The 12,779-nt window shown below is 41.1% G+C and overlaps 1 protein-coding gene across 1 annotated transcript in view; it reads left to right on the top strand.

Moving 5' to 3' along the window:
* Window positions 1–646: 646 nt before the first annotated feature.
* Window positions 647–12,779, top strand: part of THSD7B (thrombospondin type 1 domain containing 7B) — a 370,487-nt gene continuing 358,354 nt past the window's right edge. Inside the window, exon 1 of the mRNA XM_065841421.2 lies at window positions 647–830. The gene's annotated coding sequence lies outside the window, so the exon portion shown is untranslated. The remainder of the gene's footprint in view (window positions 831–12,779) is intronic.

The following is a 12,779-nucleotide window of genomic DNA, read 5'->3' as shown; positions in this document are numbered from 1 at the left end:
TGATTATCTAAGAGAGACAAATGTTCGCTCATGATTTCTCTTCTGGATGCAGCAAAAAGTCACCTGCCATTTTATTTCTCTGAGCTCTGTTAAGTTGTTCAGCGCTTATATTCTAATGAAAGTTAAACTCAGGAAAGCTTTATGGCCCCATTAATACTGAAGTTTTCACCTGCATATCCTTTCCATGCCCTCTTACCTTCTCTGCTTCTTGTGTGAAAAGGTGCAATTTCTGGCTACCACTGTGAGCTGTTATTTCTGTTACTGGACCAGAGGAGGTTAAACACCGTTGATCAGATACATGTTATAATCCTGAGTTACACAGCTGTAGTTGTTGAGGACCTTTCTCATGCTCCTTTGAGTAGCGTTTTGTGACCCTCAGCTCTCAACCCCAGCTATATGTTAAATACTCATGGAAATATCATGAAGAGGGGAAAGGCAGGACCCTTGAACAGAGGTCCCTGTGGGGCAGCTGTCCCCGGCCAGCTGGCGGGGTGGCTCCAAGCCCCCCTCGTTCCCCTTGGTGCGTTGGGAGGTTGTCAGAGCTGGCAGTGCTGGGGAGGGCAACCTACAGTCTTTTGACATGTCTCCACTTTTTTCATTTCATCTTAACCCACCAGTTCGTACCCATTTTATCTTTTCCAGTGATTCGGTGGGTGGCACAGAGTTCTGCGAGTGAGGGCATACTGGTTAGTTAAAGAACTGCAAAAGCCCACCTGACCAGACAGGGAGCGAGTCAAACAAGCGGCCCCCGCACCCAGGCGTAACGAGGGATGGATAATGAGCCTTCTTGTGCTTCAACAAGGCAGAAGCAGCACAGCTCAGCGAAGCAGGTTAGATGTTCAGTAAAAATGTGTTGTCTTTTGTGTGCTTTTATATCATATCTCATGTTTTAAAGTAATGCTTAATACTTACTTAGATCAGAGAGAATTCTACCAATGCATGTTTTTCATGTGGTGTTAAGTTGATGAACAGAAGGTGAGTAACCAGATTGTACAACAAGTCAGACACAGGCTTCAAACCTGAATCTTTATCTTCTTGCTGCTGTGCTGGTCCTGATCCCACTGGAACATGCTGCTTCTTTAGAAAGTGCATCTTTTATTCCAGAATTAAGTAAATGAAAGTAAAATAAGAACAATAAAAGAAAATATTTCCTTAGACATAGAGCAGGTGAGCAGATGGAGTGCAGATACCAAGATAGCGAGTGGTGCTGTTGTCACTGGTGCAGGGATTGTGCATAAATGTTAAGTTAGGGTTAACACAGTCAGTCTCCCCAGTAGGAATATTTTCAAGAGTAAACATGTTGAGATATTCCATTTCTTTTTCGCCTAGAAATCAGCTTTGATTGGATTTTAGGTAATTGCTTCTTTTTTTTGAAACTTTTATATTTTATATCAAACATTGTAGCTTCTGCTATCCTGTACATCATCTCGGTACAGATGGTGCACAGGCATCAATTTCATATGTTCAGAGAGATAATGTATTAAGGAAGCCACGACATGTATACTAGAAATACTGTAAACCTGTAGGAAATACAGCCTTGTATTTCTACATAAGCTATTTACATGAAGTTATTGGCGCCCAGAATTTCCATACTTCTGTACCTACCCAGCAACCTCCTATAAAGTTTCTGTGGTCAGTCATTCCTTGCCTTGCACCTTATTTATGCATTGTACGGTTGATGTCAAATCAGACCTGGCACTTTGTTTATGCTGGACTTATTTTGCACAGATATGAATGACTGACAGCACTGCAATGCAGAAAGGAAGGAGACCTCTATTTCTAGTATGTGCGTGCTCTTCTGGAATTTTTTAAACAATATAAAAATGCATATTCAAGTCTAAAGGTACAGAAATTACTAGAAAAAAAGTTGTATTTTAAAAAAATTAATGATTCCACTTGAAGCTGAACATGCACAACAGAGAGATTTGCTGATGAAATGTTGCTGGGGCAGATGGTTTCTGAATGGATGGGTAATATAACAGAAATGAAAGACTACTCTGAGCAGGTGAAGTGCTTTCCTTGAAAAGGTGGAGCAAATGTGAACAAAATGGAAAAATGATTTGACTGAAAATGTAGCAGCCAGAAAACCCAAACTGTTTTGTCACTTGACTTCCAAGAGTGCAGTTGTTCGCTGTCTAATGTAAACTATTTGTAAAATAGTTACAGATGAATTTAGTAGAAAGATGCTTTTTTTGTTGTTGTTTCAATCAGAGTGTTCTGTCCTGTGATATACTTTAGGATTCATTAAAGGAGAGCTCATGACATGTATGAACATCCTGTTGTATGAGGATCAAATTTCTTACCAAATTATAATGCTGAAATGTGAGGACCAACAAACGTGTGTTTTCATGATAAATTTTAAACTGCAGCTTTTTCCTAACAAAACCTTGATCCTGGAAACATGATGAAAACTGCGCTGCAAATGAACTCACCTTTCTACCACCACTAGTGGTAGTCGTAATTTGGATACTGAAAAAATAGGGATGAATTCCTAATTGTAATAAAAGAACGTTGACTTTTGATCAATTCTTTCTGCTCTCACTGAAAAGAAGAAAAGAAAGCTGCATTGGCTTTGCCAGGAGACCTTGAATGAAGCAGGGGCTGTAGCTGTGCTATGTGCAAGACTTACAGGTGTTAAAATAGTGTGAGAAGTAAAATAGTGCACAAATGAAGTGTTCAAGAGAGCCAGGTCCCTGAGCGGGTGGAAGCCATTGGTTAACTATGGGAACTGGAGCTGGTGTCAGCAGTACAGAGAAATTTACCAACTTTATCAACTGTTTTAGTCAAATGGCTGTTTCAAAATTGATAAACCAACTAGGAGTTGAAAAAGTGGAAATCCTGTTTTCTTCTATTCTGGGGTTAAACACTGAAATGAGGTCTTCTGGTTTGAATCTCTGAAAGAGGCAGTAAGCATTTGATTACAGGCTGATTACCTCAAGTTTAAATATAGAGCCTGGGTTGTAAAAATGATGGCAGCCCATTTTTTTGGTAGCATTATTGAAATCGATCACTTTTCATGCATGCAGAGTTGATAGACAAGTCCCAGACATCACTGGACATAACCTTATTGATTTCCTTGATAACCAAAGAAGAAAAAAATCACAGGGGAAAATGAGAGACAAGATGAACTACAGACCTCTGACTGGCTCATCTCTCAGTTTTACCCGTACTTACAACTTGTCTGTACATGAAAAAAGCCCATGTATCTGTTCGCGTCCTTCTCCTGTGCTTTTAAAAATGTTGGTTATCTGAATGTGTCCTCAATTAAAAAGAGAAGAAATAATAATTGGGGACAGGAGTTAAAAAACAAAATGTTTGTAAGTCTAGACTTCAGAAATCATTTGGATTTTGTCAGTAGTTTTGTCAGTCAGCTTCAGCCTCCCTTACATGAATTGGCATTTTTAGGATAATACTTCATTGCTCAGAAATTCCTTGGGTTATTTTTCTTAAATTTAGTTTAATTTATCCAGACAGAGTAAAAGGAACATCTGAATGAATTCTTCTGCTTTTACCAGTGTTTCTGGGTTAGTGTGGTACCGTAATCACGGACAGACGGCCTAATTCTCCTGGCACCCAGCCCCGCCGTTACACACACAGCTCAGCAAAGCCTTCCAGGATGAAAAAGGCCTTTCTAGTGAGGCAAAAGCCAGCCTGGCATCACAGAGATGTTTATTGTCATTTTCTGTGGATTTTGAATTACGTCAGTCTATTCACTGCGGTTATCATATCTAATAACAGAAGTAATAAGTCACTGTAAATAACTGCGCATTTCCAGACCATTCCAGGTGAAAGAAACATCAGAAAAATATTAAGTAATGTTAGTGTTTGAAGTGAGGTTTCCAGCTGCCTCCTCCACCTTGACATTGCTTTTACATGGGAAGTGACAGGACTGGAAGAGTCTGTGTAACAAGAAAACTTCATAGGAGGAGAGGGCGGGAGAAGGAGAATTCCTGCAGCTGTTGTTTGAGCCTGGGGGTCAGCAGCTCAGCACCCACCGGCCACCTAAAGCCACTGGTACTTTCCTGCCATTGCTGGGAACATACGGACAATTTCTTAGTCAGCTATAGGAATTTCAGTCAGATACAATTCCACTGATGTCTGGAAATCTCTGAGTGGTTCAAGAGACAAGGAAATCATAGAATCATTTTGGTTGGAAGAGACCGATAAGATCATCGAGTCCAACGATAACCTAACTCTGGCACTAAGCCATGTCATAAATCATAGCAATAACCTTTGCAATGAAAGCACCTCTGTGAACTGAGGGGTTTTCTGGGGCACGTTTCATGTCCTGAGGTTCCTGGAGGCCTGGGACTGCCAGGCTGATGGTTCATGTGCTGAGGAAAGGAAGATGAGAAGAATCCTAAAGCATCCTGGAAAATCAGCAAACTATACGGATGATCCGTTCAAGTGGAGAAGGGTGAATGTTGCAGCAGCAATCTAATTCAAATGATTGTTTAATTCTCAAAAATTGCAAGCACAACCTTAGAGTTCTCACAGTAATCCAGATGTTGGCAAAGGGGTGCAGGTTACTTGAAACTGGGGTCACTGTTGGCTCACTGGGTATTTAATCTTCTGGAGGTGACCGGGGCAGTAGGACAAGCGAGACACAAGCTGTTGAGAGTTCTGGAAAGCAGAATTTGCTCCAGGGGTTGGTTCAGGATCTAGGGAGGTCTCAAAGCATGTGTTGAAGAGTGTCTTACTTTTACATTGAAGGAACTGGAAACCCTAAAGCTCATCATCAGTAACCAAAATTAATGTGCTAGCTCCCTCAGAACTGCAGGTAAAACATGAATTTTCTGATGTGGTTTATATTAGGATGCATTTTGAACATTCTCTTAAGAGACGTTCCTGCTTCAGCTACCATATGCAGGGCTGTCCTGAGACCATCCTGGAGGTTTTTCTATGCAGATAACTTGAGTTTTCATCATAGTTTGCAATAAAATAATGTCAAAAATGATGGAGATCTCTCAGATTAAGTGCTCTCTGTTATGTCTTAAGGTAGTTTTTAGCCTCTACAGAAAAGACTGATAACTTACAGAATCTCTTCTCCAGGGAGCCAGTTTAGACTCTGAGAGATAACTGAGGACTTTTCTGGGAAAACTTGAGAAGAAATACTCTGAAGTGCAATACATTTATCTCAATATTTACATCTCATGTAATTTGAGTTCCTTATGGTTATAGTTCAGTTACAATATTGCTAGCACAGCTCTTGGTGTTTTGTTCAGTGCTTGCCTATTTGTACATTCTGTAACTGGAAAGTGGGATGAACAATGGGAAAATAACTGCTAAACTGGTGCTCTTATTAGCTTGATATTCAATGAGAAGTCAGCCATAAGGGATGCTGCCAATCCCCTTCCTCTCGAAAAAAATACATTCTGTAGGGGTTGGTGGAGGATAGATGCAGATAGATAATGGAGAGGAGGGAGAAACAGCTGGAAGGAGTGGGAGGAGAAAGAGGGGAAGAAAGGAAAAGTGGGAATTGAGGTCCTGATGTCCTGTATGAGGTGTTGATGTCCCATATGAGGTCCTGATGTCCTGTATGAAGTCTTGTTGTCCTGTATGAAGTATCGATGTCCTGTATGAGGTCCTGATGTCCCATATAACGTGGAGGGATAAAACGAAACATCATAAGGAACATGTGTGGGGCTGCCAAAGTCATCTTGGTGGTACAGAAAGAAGGAAACTGCAATTAATTTTGTAAGAACACATACAGGGGAGGAAAGAGGATTAATTACTATGGGGGCAAGGGCAAATATGGCTGCACTGAATAGGTGAAAGCTCCTCACAGAATGAACTTCTCCATCAGTTAAGTGTCTGATGGCACATTTTCTGTGGCTCCGTGATAAACATCTGCTCTGCTCCCCTGAATTCCTGTGGTTTCTATTGAGGAACCACAATAAGCATGTAAGATCTTTTATAAGTGACCAGTTTGAGGACAAAACAAACCCTGTTTTCCTAGTAGAAGTGAACTTGAACTGCAAGTTGGGTGCTCTGGAAGCTCTACCACTGTCTCTGGAGAGAGGGGCAGTTGATGGAGATGGAGAATCGCTGAGCATCCTCTGCGGTGTGGGGAGGGACACGAGGGCACGTGGCTCTCCCCAGCCATCTGGCTGCATTCATGCCTCGCACTTCATGCTTTCTACAGGCATAATTATTTTTAAATATATTTTTAAGCTAATGGAAAGGTTTTTAAAAATCTGTTGGGATTCGCAGGCTTTAAAGAGAGGTTTCAAAGAGAGTAATTGGCTTTGCCTTCGTTCAGACACCTTCGCTCAATTTTCAGTGCAGGAGAGCATTAAAAACAGCAAAGAAAAATGGCCTAAGTGCATATAGTTGTAATACATGCTGCATTTGTAGCATCCCCAACAGGATACAAAAACAATATAGCTCAGGCACTTTGCTAGCATGAAAGAGCATCATTCCTTTGGTATTAGTTTATGGCACATGGAGTCATCTCTCACTTGCAAGAAAAGTCACGGAAATAATTTATGTCACTATTAAACAGCTTCACTGCTGATCCATTGCAGCCTCAGCACATTAACTATATTTACCATCTAAGATACAGAAAGGAATCTGTCCTATCTGACGAGGAAGCAATAAAGTTTTAGTGAAATGGACGTAAATCAATGTTTAAGTTTGCCTAGTAAAAATACATAAAGCTATGTTTCACATCATGTTTTATGCATAGCAGTATTCTGCATTTATGAATAAAACCTGAACTTGTTGATAAATACTATTTCCGTATTGTTGATTGTTTTGGTCTGTAAATTAAACGCTCTTTACATTCCATGATGATCTAAAGAAAAATGCATTTTTTGGCCCGTAGTTTCTCCTTCGTTTTTGCAAAAATAAGAAGTGGATTGAACGGTAGAAGGGGAGAGGAAATGGCCTAAAAATGTAAAGCCGATTGGCATTTGCTTCAAGGAATCCTCTTGGTTTCAAGTGCGTGGTTTGCTGCATAAACCTGAATTTCTATTTTACTTTTTGGAGCTTGTGGTTTTGCATCAAGCTGCCAGTTTGTTGAAGTCTTGCAGGGAGTCTGTATACATGACAGACTGGCCACAGGATGGGGTTTATTGCTGCAAATCCTTTCCTGGAAGGTGATTTGGCCACCAGGAACCTTTGTATGTGTAAGGTGATGTACATGGTAACAGAGAAGCGTACCCCGTGGTTCTTCTGTCCTTGCATCGTTGCCTTGAGGTTCTTATACTCTGATCGCCTTTACGCAGACATTGACAAAACGCTGTTATTAACAAAGACTGTCTTAAAAGCTGGTGGATGGCTGTTGCTGTTGTGGACAGGATTTTGGAATGTGGCTCCTTTCGAGCAGGTTTTGGAGGGAGCAGGCTCGGCTGCTGGATGTGCTCCAATGTGTACAAGTGTCTCGAAGACGGATTGTAAAGCTGATGAGGAGCGCTGAGCGAGTCCACGGAGCTCGAAGGAACGGCCAGACGGGGAGGCAGCAATACGAGGTGTCTATCTAAGGTCAAGAGAACTCTCTTTCTTCTCTGAGCAATTCTTTTGCACTGTACTTGCCGATTTGTACCCCACAGTCTGATGACTTCTGGCCCCCTCAGGCATTAGGTGGGGCATCGTCACCACTGTTTTAAACGTGACGTGCTGGATGTTCTTCCTCCCCGTGGATACGGGTGAGAAGATAAACCAGTTTTTAGTGACTAGAGAGAAGAACTTGTGGCAGTCAAAGCGCTTTTTGTGATCTGTTGAAGAAGAAAGGCACTTTGCCTGGTGTCCAGTGATGCTCTGGTAAGCCGGCCTCCTCTGGCAGGCAGAGCATCTCTCTGTGGACTTAATGATCTTACATGGCTCACGAAATGAGATCAGATCATAATTTGAGCATGCTGTAATGTTTTTTCTTCTTCTTATCCTTCTTATAATCATTATTATTATTTTTATCATTGTTACTATTATTAACAGAAGCCTAGTTTATGTGTCTCTCCAACAGAAAAAACCCTCAAGGTCTGTTGTACCTAGGCATGAGTAGATGCTACAAACAAACGATGCTGTTTGCTTCTGTTACTTTAAAATGGACTTTTATGGTTACTTTAATGTATCATTTTTCTTTATATCTTGAAGGCTTAAAAAATGACCCTGAGACATATCAGTGAAATGGGAGCGATGCTGAAGGAGTCAGCTATCAGCTATCGAGGCAAAAGGATGCTTCACAATACATGAGTTTCTGTAGCATCTTTCATATGGCCGAAGTTCCTGTGCCCGGCAGGCTATCTCAATGTGTGCAATTGCCTATTTTAACAAACACATCTTTAGGCTTCCAGAAGTAAAGTAAGGTCATTGCTTGGATGAGTAATCTGACACTTGGAAAGAGATGCAGTGTGATAGGTCTACTGCTCTCCAAACAGTGTGCAGAAAAAAATAATAGTAAAACTAAAAGATAACGTATAAGCAATAAAAAATAGCAAGTATCTCTTCCTAGGCACATCAATCCTGGCATCGTCAGCCCAGCCATGAGTTAGATGGCGAGGGGAAAACAGAGACAAAATGTGTCTCATTCTAGCACTGAAGATTACATGCCATCAAAAAGATAGAATTACCTGAGACCCTTCCAGATCACCGAAAAGTTGGGGTTGTGTATATGCAGCACATTGAAAATCCAGCCCAATTTATCATTTTTGCAAGAAGGCAAATACTCGGTAGGTTTTGTATTTTGAACAGCACTTGAGGTGTGTGAAAATAAATAAATAAGGTAACCTTAAAGTCTAAGCCCAGGAATGAAAATCTGAGCAGACTTCAGCCTTCATCGTCAGCTTAGCTCTCTGGGTGTGACAGGCAATTTCCCTTTTTAATTTTCTCCAGCAGTAAGGAAGCTAATGGTACATCTTAAAAGATACGACCTTAGCCTTGTAAGCTACCTGAAGCTTGGCAGAAAATAGGATGGCCTCACTTTCTGTGAAAGGCTGGCTTGAAGGGAAAAGTTCCCTTCTTGCTTTCATCAATGGGCTGAGGAATGGGAGGGAAGGTGTGATTCGTGGACACAGTTTTTAGTCTGCTCCAGGTTTGATCCCTGCGATGGTTTTTAGTGGCAGTATTTTAAACATTTTTAAATTATGGATGATCCATATAGTCAGATATGACTCTATTTGGCCAGAATAACTGTGGTGTAGGGCCAAATTTCTCCAAAGCATACCTAGGTGCAGACCTCCCTTCCTCCTCATAGTCTTCTTGAAGTCAACAGAACAGTCTGCATTCATAAATGTACGGATTTTCTGGGCTTTAACATGGCAAATGTTTTTATGAAATAAAAAGTACAAATTGCGGCCAGAGCTATTTTAGTGAATAATCTGACAAAATGTCATTGGTATTGTGAATCTGTGATAACTGCGGTCAGAGAAAACAGTGAATTCCTCTGTGTTTGTTTCTGCAGGGTTGCTGATCCAAATACACACACACTGAATTGGGAAACGATACATACAACTATATTAATTTTATACGCACACATGCACATCCCTCCCTGTCATGTTACTGTGTTTTTTAGGAGAGCCAGACTAATCTTTGGCAGTAGTTACTCCATTAACTTTCTGTTTCATCTGCTGTCAGAAAAAGAAACGTTTAAACATCATTAAATTCCTCTTTTAAGATGCCATACAGAAGCTCTATCAGAGCCCAAGTCACAGCACTGTGGTTAGAGGATAAGTCTCTTTTTCCTTTCACTGCTCAGCTCTGTTGTCGTGCTCCTTTCAATTTGTTGTATGTTTTCCTTATAAATGCGATGTTGCATCCTCTCATCATTCGTGGAGTTAATGAACTCTCAGACCCTGGTAATTTGCACGTATTTTGAATTGATTTCCAGTCTGAGGACAAAACGCTGTGATCCTGTGCAAATCTCAGCATAGATGGAGCAGGGGAGAGGGGATGCAGAGCTCTGACCCCCTGGCACCAGCCGGGCTCCCTGTCCCCAGAGACGCTTCCAACCTTCTGCCAAGTGACTCGTTCAAATTCCCGTAACTCTGTGGATCAGCAGAAAACTAAACCTGAACAATCACAAATGCCAAAATAATGGTCTAATCACTGGGCCATGTGTCCTCTGTTTAACTTGGCTTTAGGATTTGCACTCTGCTGACGTGAACAGGACAGTTCACACATCCAGCTACTGTTATTACAGGTGTCTAAAGACTTGAGCACACAGTGCTGAGTTGGTTTAAACTCATTTCACATTTCAAAGGTTTTCTTTGTGATCAAAGGGGCTAGAGACTTCTTTTTAAATGAAAGCAGAGATTTTGGGACAAAATATATAGCCACCATAGAAAAGAAAAGGCTAGGAGGGACGAGGGGGGCTGGGATTCAACCGAAAGCAGGATTTTTCTGTTCGATCTGACTTTGCAAGGTGAAGGCTTTGTTGGGAAGAGGAAAATCTTCCCATTCTCCTGGTGTGTTTAATCAGGAAGTTGTTGAAATGTAACTGCAGCTGAAATGTAACTGAGAGCACTTCTAATGGCTCTAGAAAATGTTTTGGTTTGTTTTTATTCAGAAGAGAAGCCTGTGTCAGACAAGCCATATTATAATTTCCTTGTACTATTATGGCACTGTTGCTTGCAGTACAGAACCAAGTATTTCACATTCTGGCAAAATGACTATGTGTGTTTACATGAACTAGCCCATTTACATACAGCTTAGTCATTGTTAAATGTGATTATAATAATTCTATCATAAGATCATAACTAAATACAGCTTTTTGCAGGAACTTAACAGAAACAAAGCTTCACTAAAAGGATGTTCAAACTGAACATTAAGCTGGTGTGGACAATTTGAACTGATGGAACAAATGGTGAGGACACAGACAAAGTCATGTCCTTGCTGTGCTGTGCAGGCTTTGAGTGACCCTTGGTGTTGTTTATGCACTTTATCCAATTTATTCTCTACTTCACAAGGCAGAGTGGATGCAGGAAGCAAGGACTGGACCCCAGGACATTGCTCCTGCCCAAATCTCCTTTCTTTTGGGCTACGGAGCAGGTTCCCTGTCTGGCCTGAGCGTTTGTGGAACAGCATCATCCACACAAGGTTAACCTGGCAGCAGAAGGACCGCCAGGGCCCTTCTCTGACCCTGCTCATGAGACGCTGGCCTCTGTGGCTGTGATACTGCACCTCAGGAGAACTGTGCCTCAGTTTCTCCTAGATAGAATTGGTCTTGAGCTGTCGACACCTGCCCTTCTTCATGCCAGCGTTAGTGGGGAGTTTGGAGCCTCCTCATCTGTGCTGTCAGGGAAAGAGCTACTAGTTTATTATACATTTTCTTGCATACTTGATAGGCTTAAATCCTCTGAAATGTGCTGCATTTCCTTCATCCAAGGGCAAAAATCTACCCAGTTTGACTGCACTGGCATGATGTGATTCTTTCAGTTCATGTGCTGTCGACCTCCTGGGCAGCTGTCACCGTGACGCCAGAGCTAAGGTGGCCCTCTGGCCAACTATGGCCCATAGCCTGGGATTTCAAGAGCTCTCACAGATCCTGGCAACTGTTTTTCGTGACTAATATCAAGATGATCTGTAAAGATACCAAGCACAGAGAAAGAGAAGATTCAGATGCTGTCAGAAGATGTCAAGGTGTTTGTTTATTTGCTTTAATTGTTGCAATGGATGTTCGGGGTCATTAGTTGCAATTCAGGAAGACTTAAGCTAAGGTCACTTAGCCCAGCTGGAGAGAGCAGCTCATGCTGTTTGTCTCCACATGTGGCTGGAGCAGATGCAGATGTTCTTTTAGATGACTTAAACTAATGTTTGTTCTGTCTCCTTTGAAGCTGTATAGTTTCAAAGTGTCTGAAGTGAGTGAGCATTCTGGTGCAGATTCTTGAAATTTATGGCATCTGAGGGTCATGGTTTAAAGCATGCCTCTGTATTAACTTCATAAACACAAGTAAGAGATGTCTTGGAGATACTATTTTATCAGGAAAATAATCACTGACTGAACCTATCAAAACTCCTTTGCTCTCTGACTACTAACTCTGACTGTTTACTGATCATATAGGATGTTAAATCTAATTTCTGGCTTGAGTGATATATTGATAGGGATATCCCAGTGGCTTTGAAGTCTTGGAAGGTGTTGATTTATAGAGACTGTGCTGTTTACATTCAGAAAGGGAGGAACTATATTGCAACAACAGGAGCTGTCAGAAGGCAGGGTCAGCGGTTGTCATTCATCCCCCAGAGTCCCATTATTTGGGCCTTCATCCCATAGTTTAGGTCGAGTGTTTTCAGATGTTTTATACCCCATGAAATTTCTACTATTTTGGGAACAAAAGCAAGTTCAGATGAGTTTCTGGATTTGTATTTGCAATGCTCATAGTCTAAGTATCCTCCACTCCAGGTTGCCTTGCATAAGTGATTTTGAAAAATTCAAATATCCAAGTACTATTGTAAAGAGCACTGTATAATGCTTATGAGCTTAATCCTCAGTATAATCCTTAAATTTAGTGTATCCTGGCAAGTTTCCTTGAATAAGTGTACTTTGCAGATAGATCCAGCAAAAAGAATAAATTCCATGAGTTAAGCAGAATGGCCAATATCCATTTTGAAATGAATTCTTGCCCCTGTGACTCTAGGCTTGAACAACTGCAATTGCTGCTACATCTATTGTTAAAAAAATAGGCATTTTTAATTTTAAGTCCCTAAGAATCTCCAATGACATTTATGAAAATTCACTGCTTAATTTTTTATTCTTTTTTTTTGCATTCCTGCCCCCTTTTTGCACATCTGTCATTATGGACTCGTCAGAACTCAACTGGTGCAAATGGGAAAAAGGGGCACAA

This window comes from Patagioenas fasciata, chromosome 7, assembly GCF_037038585.1.
Source record: "Patagioenas fasciata isolate bPatFas1 chromosome 7, bPatFas1.hap1, whole genome shotgun sequence".
NCBI lineage: Eukaryota > Metazoa > Chordata > Aves > Columbiformes > Columbidae > Patagioenas > Patagioenas fasciata.
This window is presented reverse-complemented; position numbering and strand designations above follow the sequence as displayed.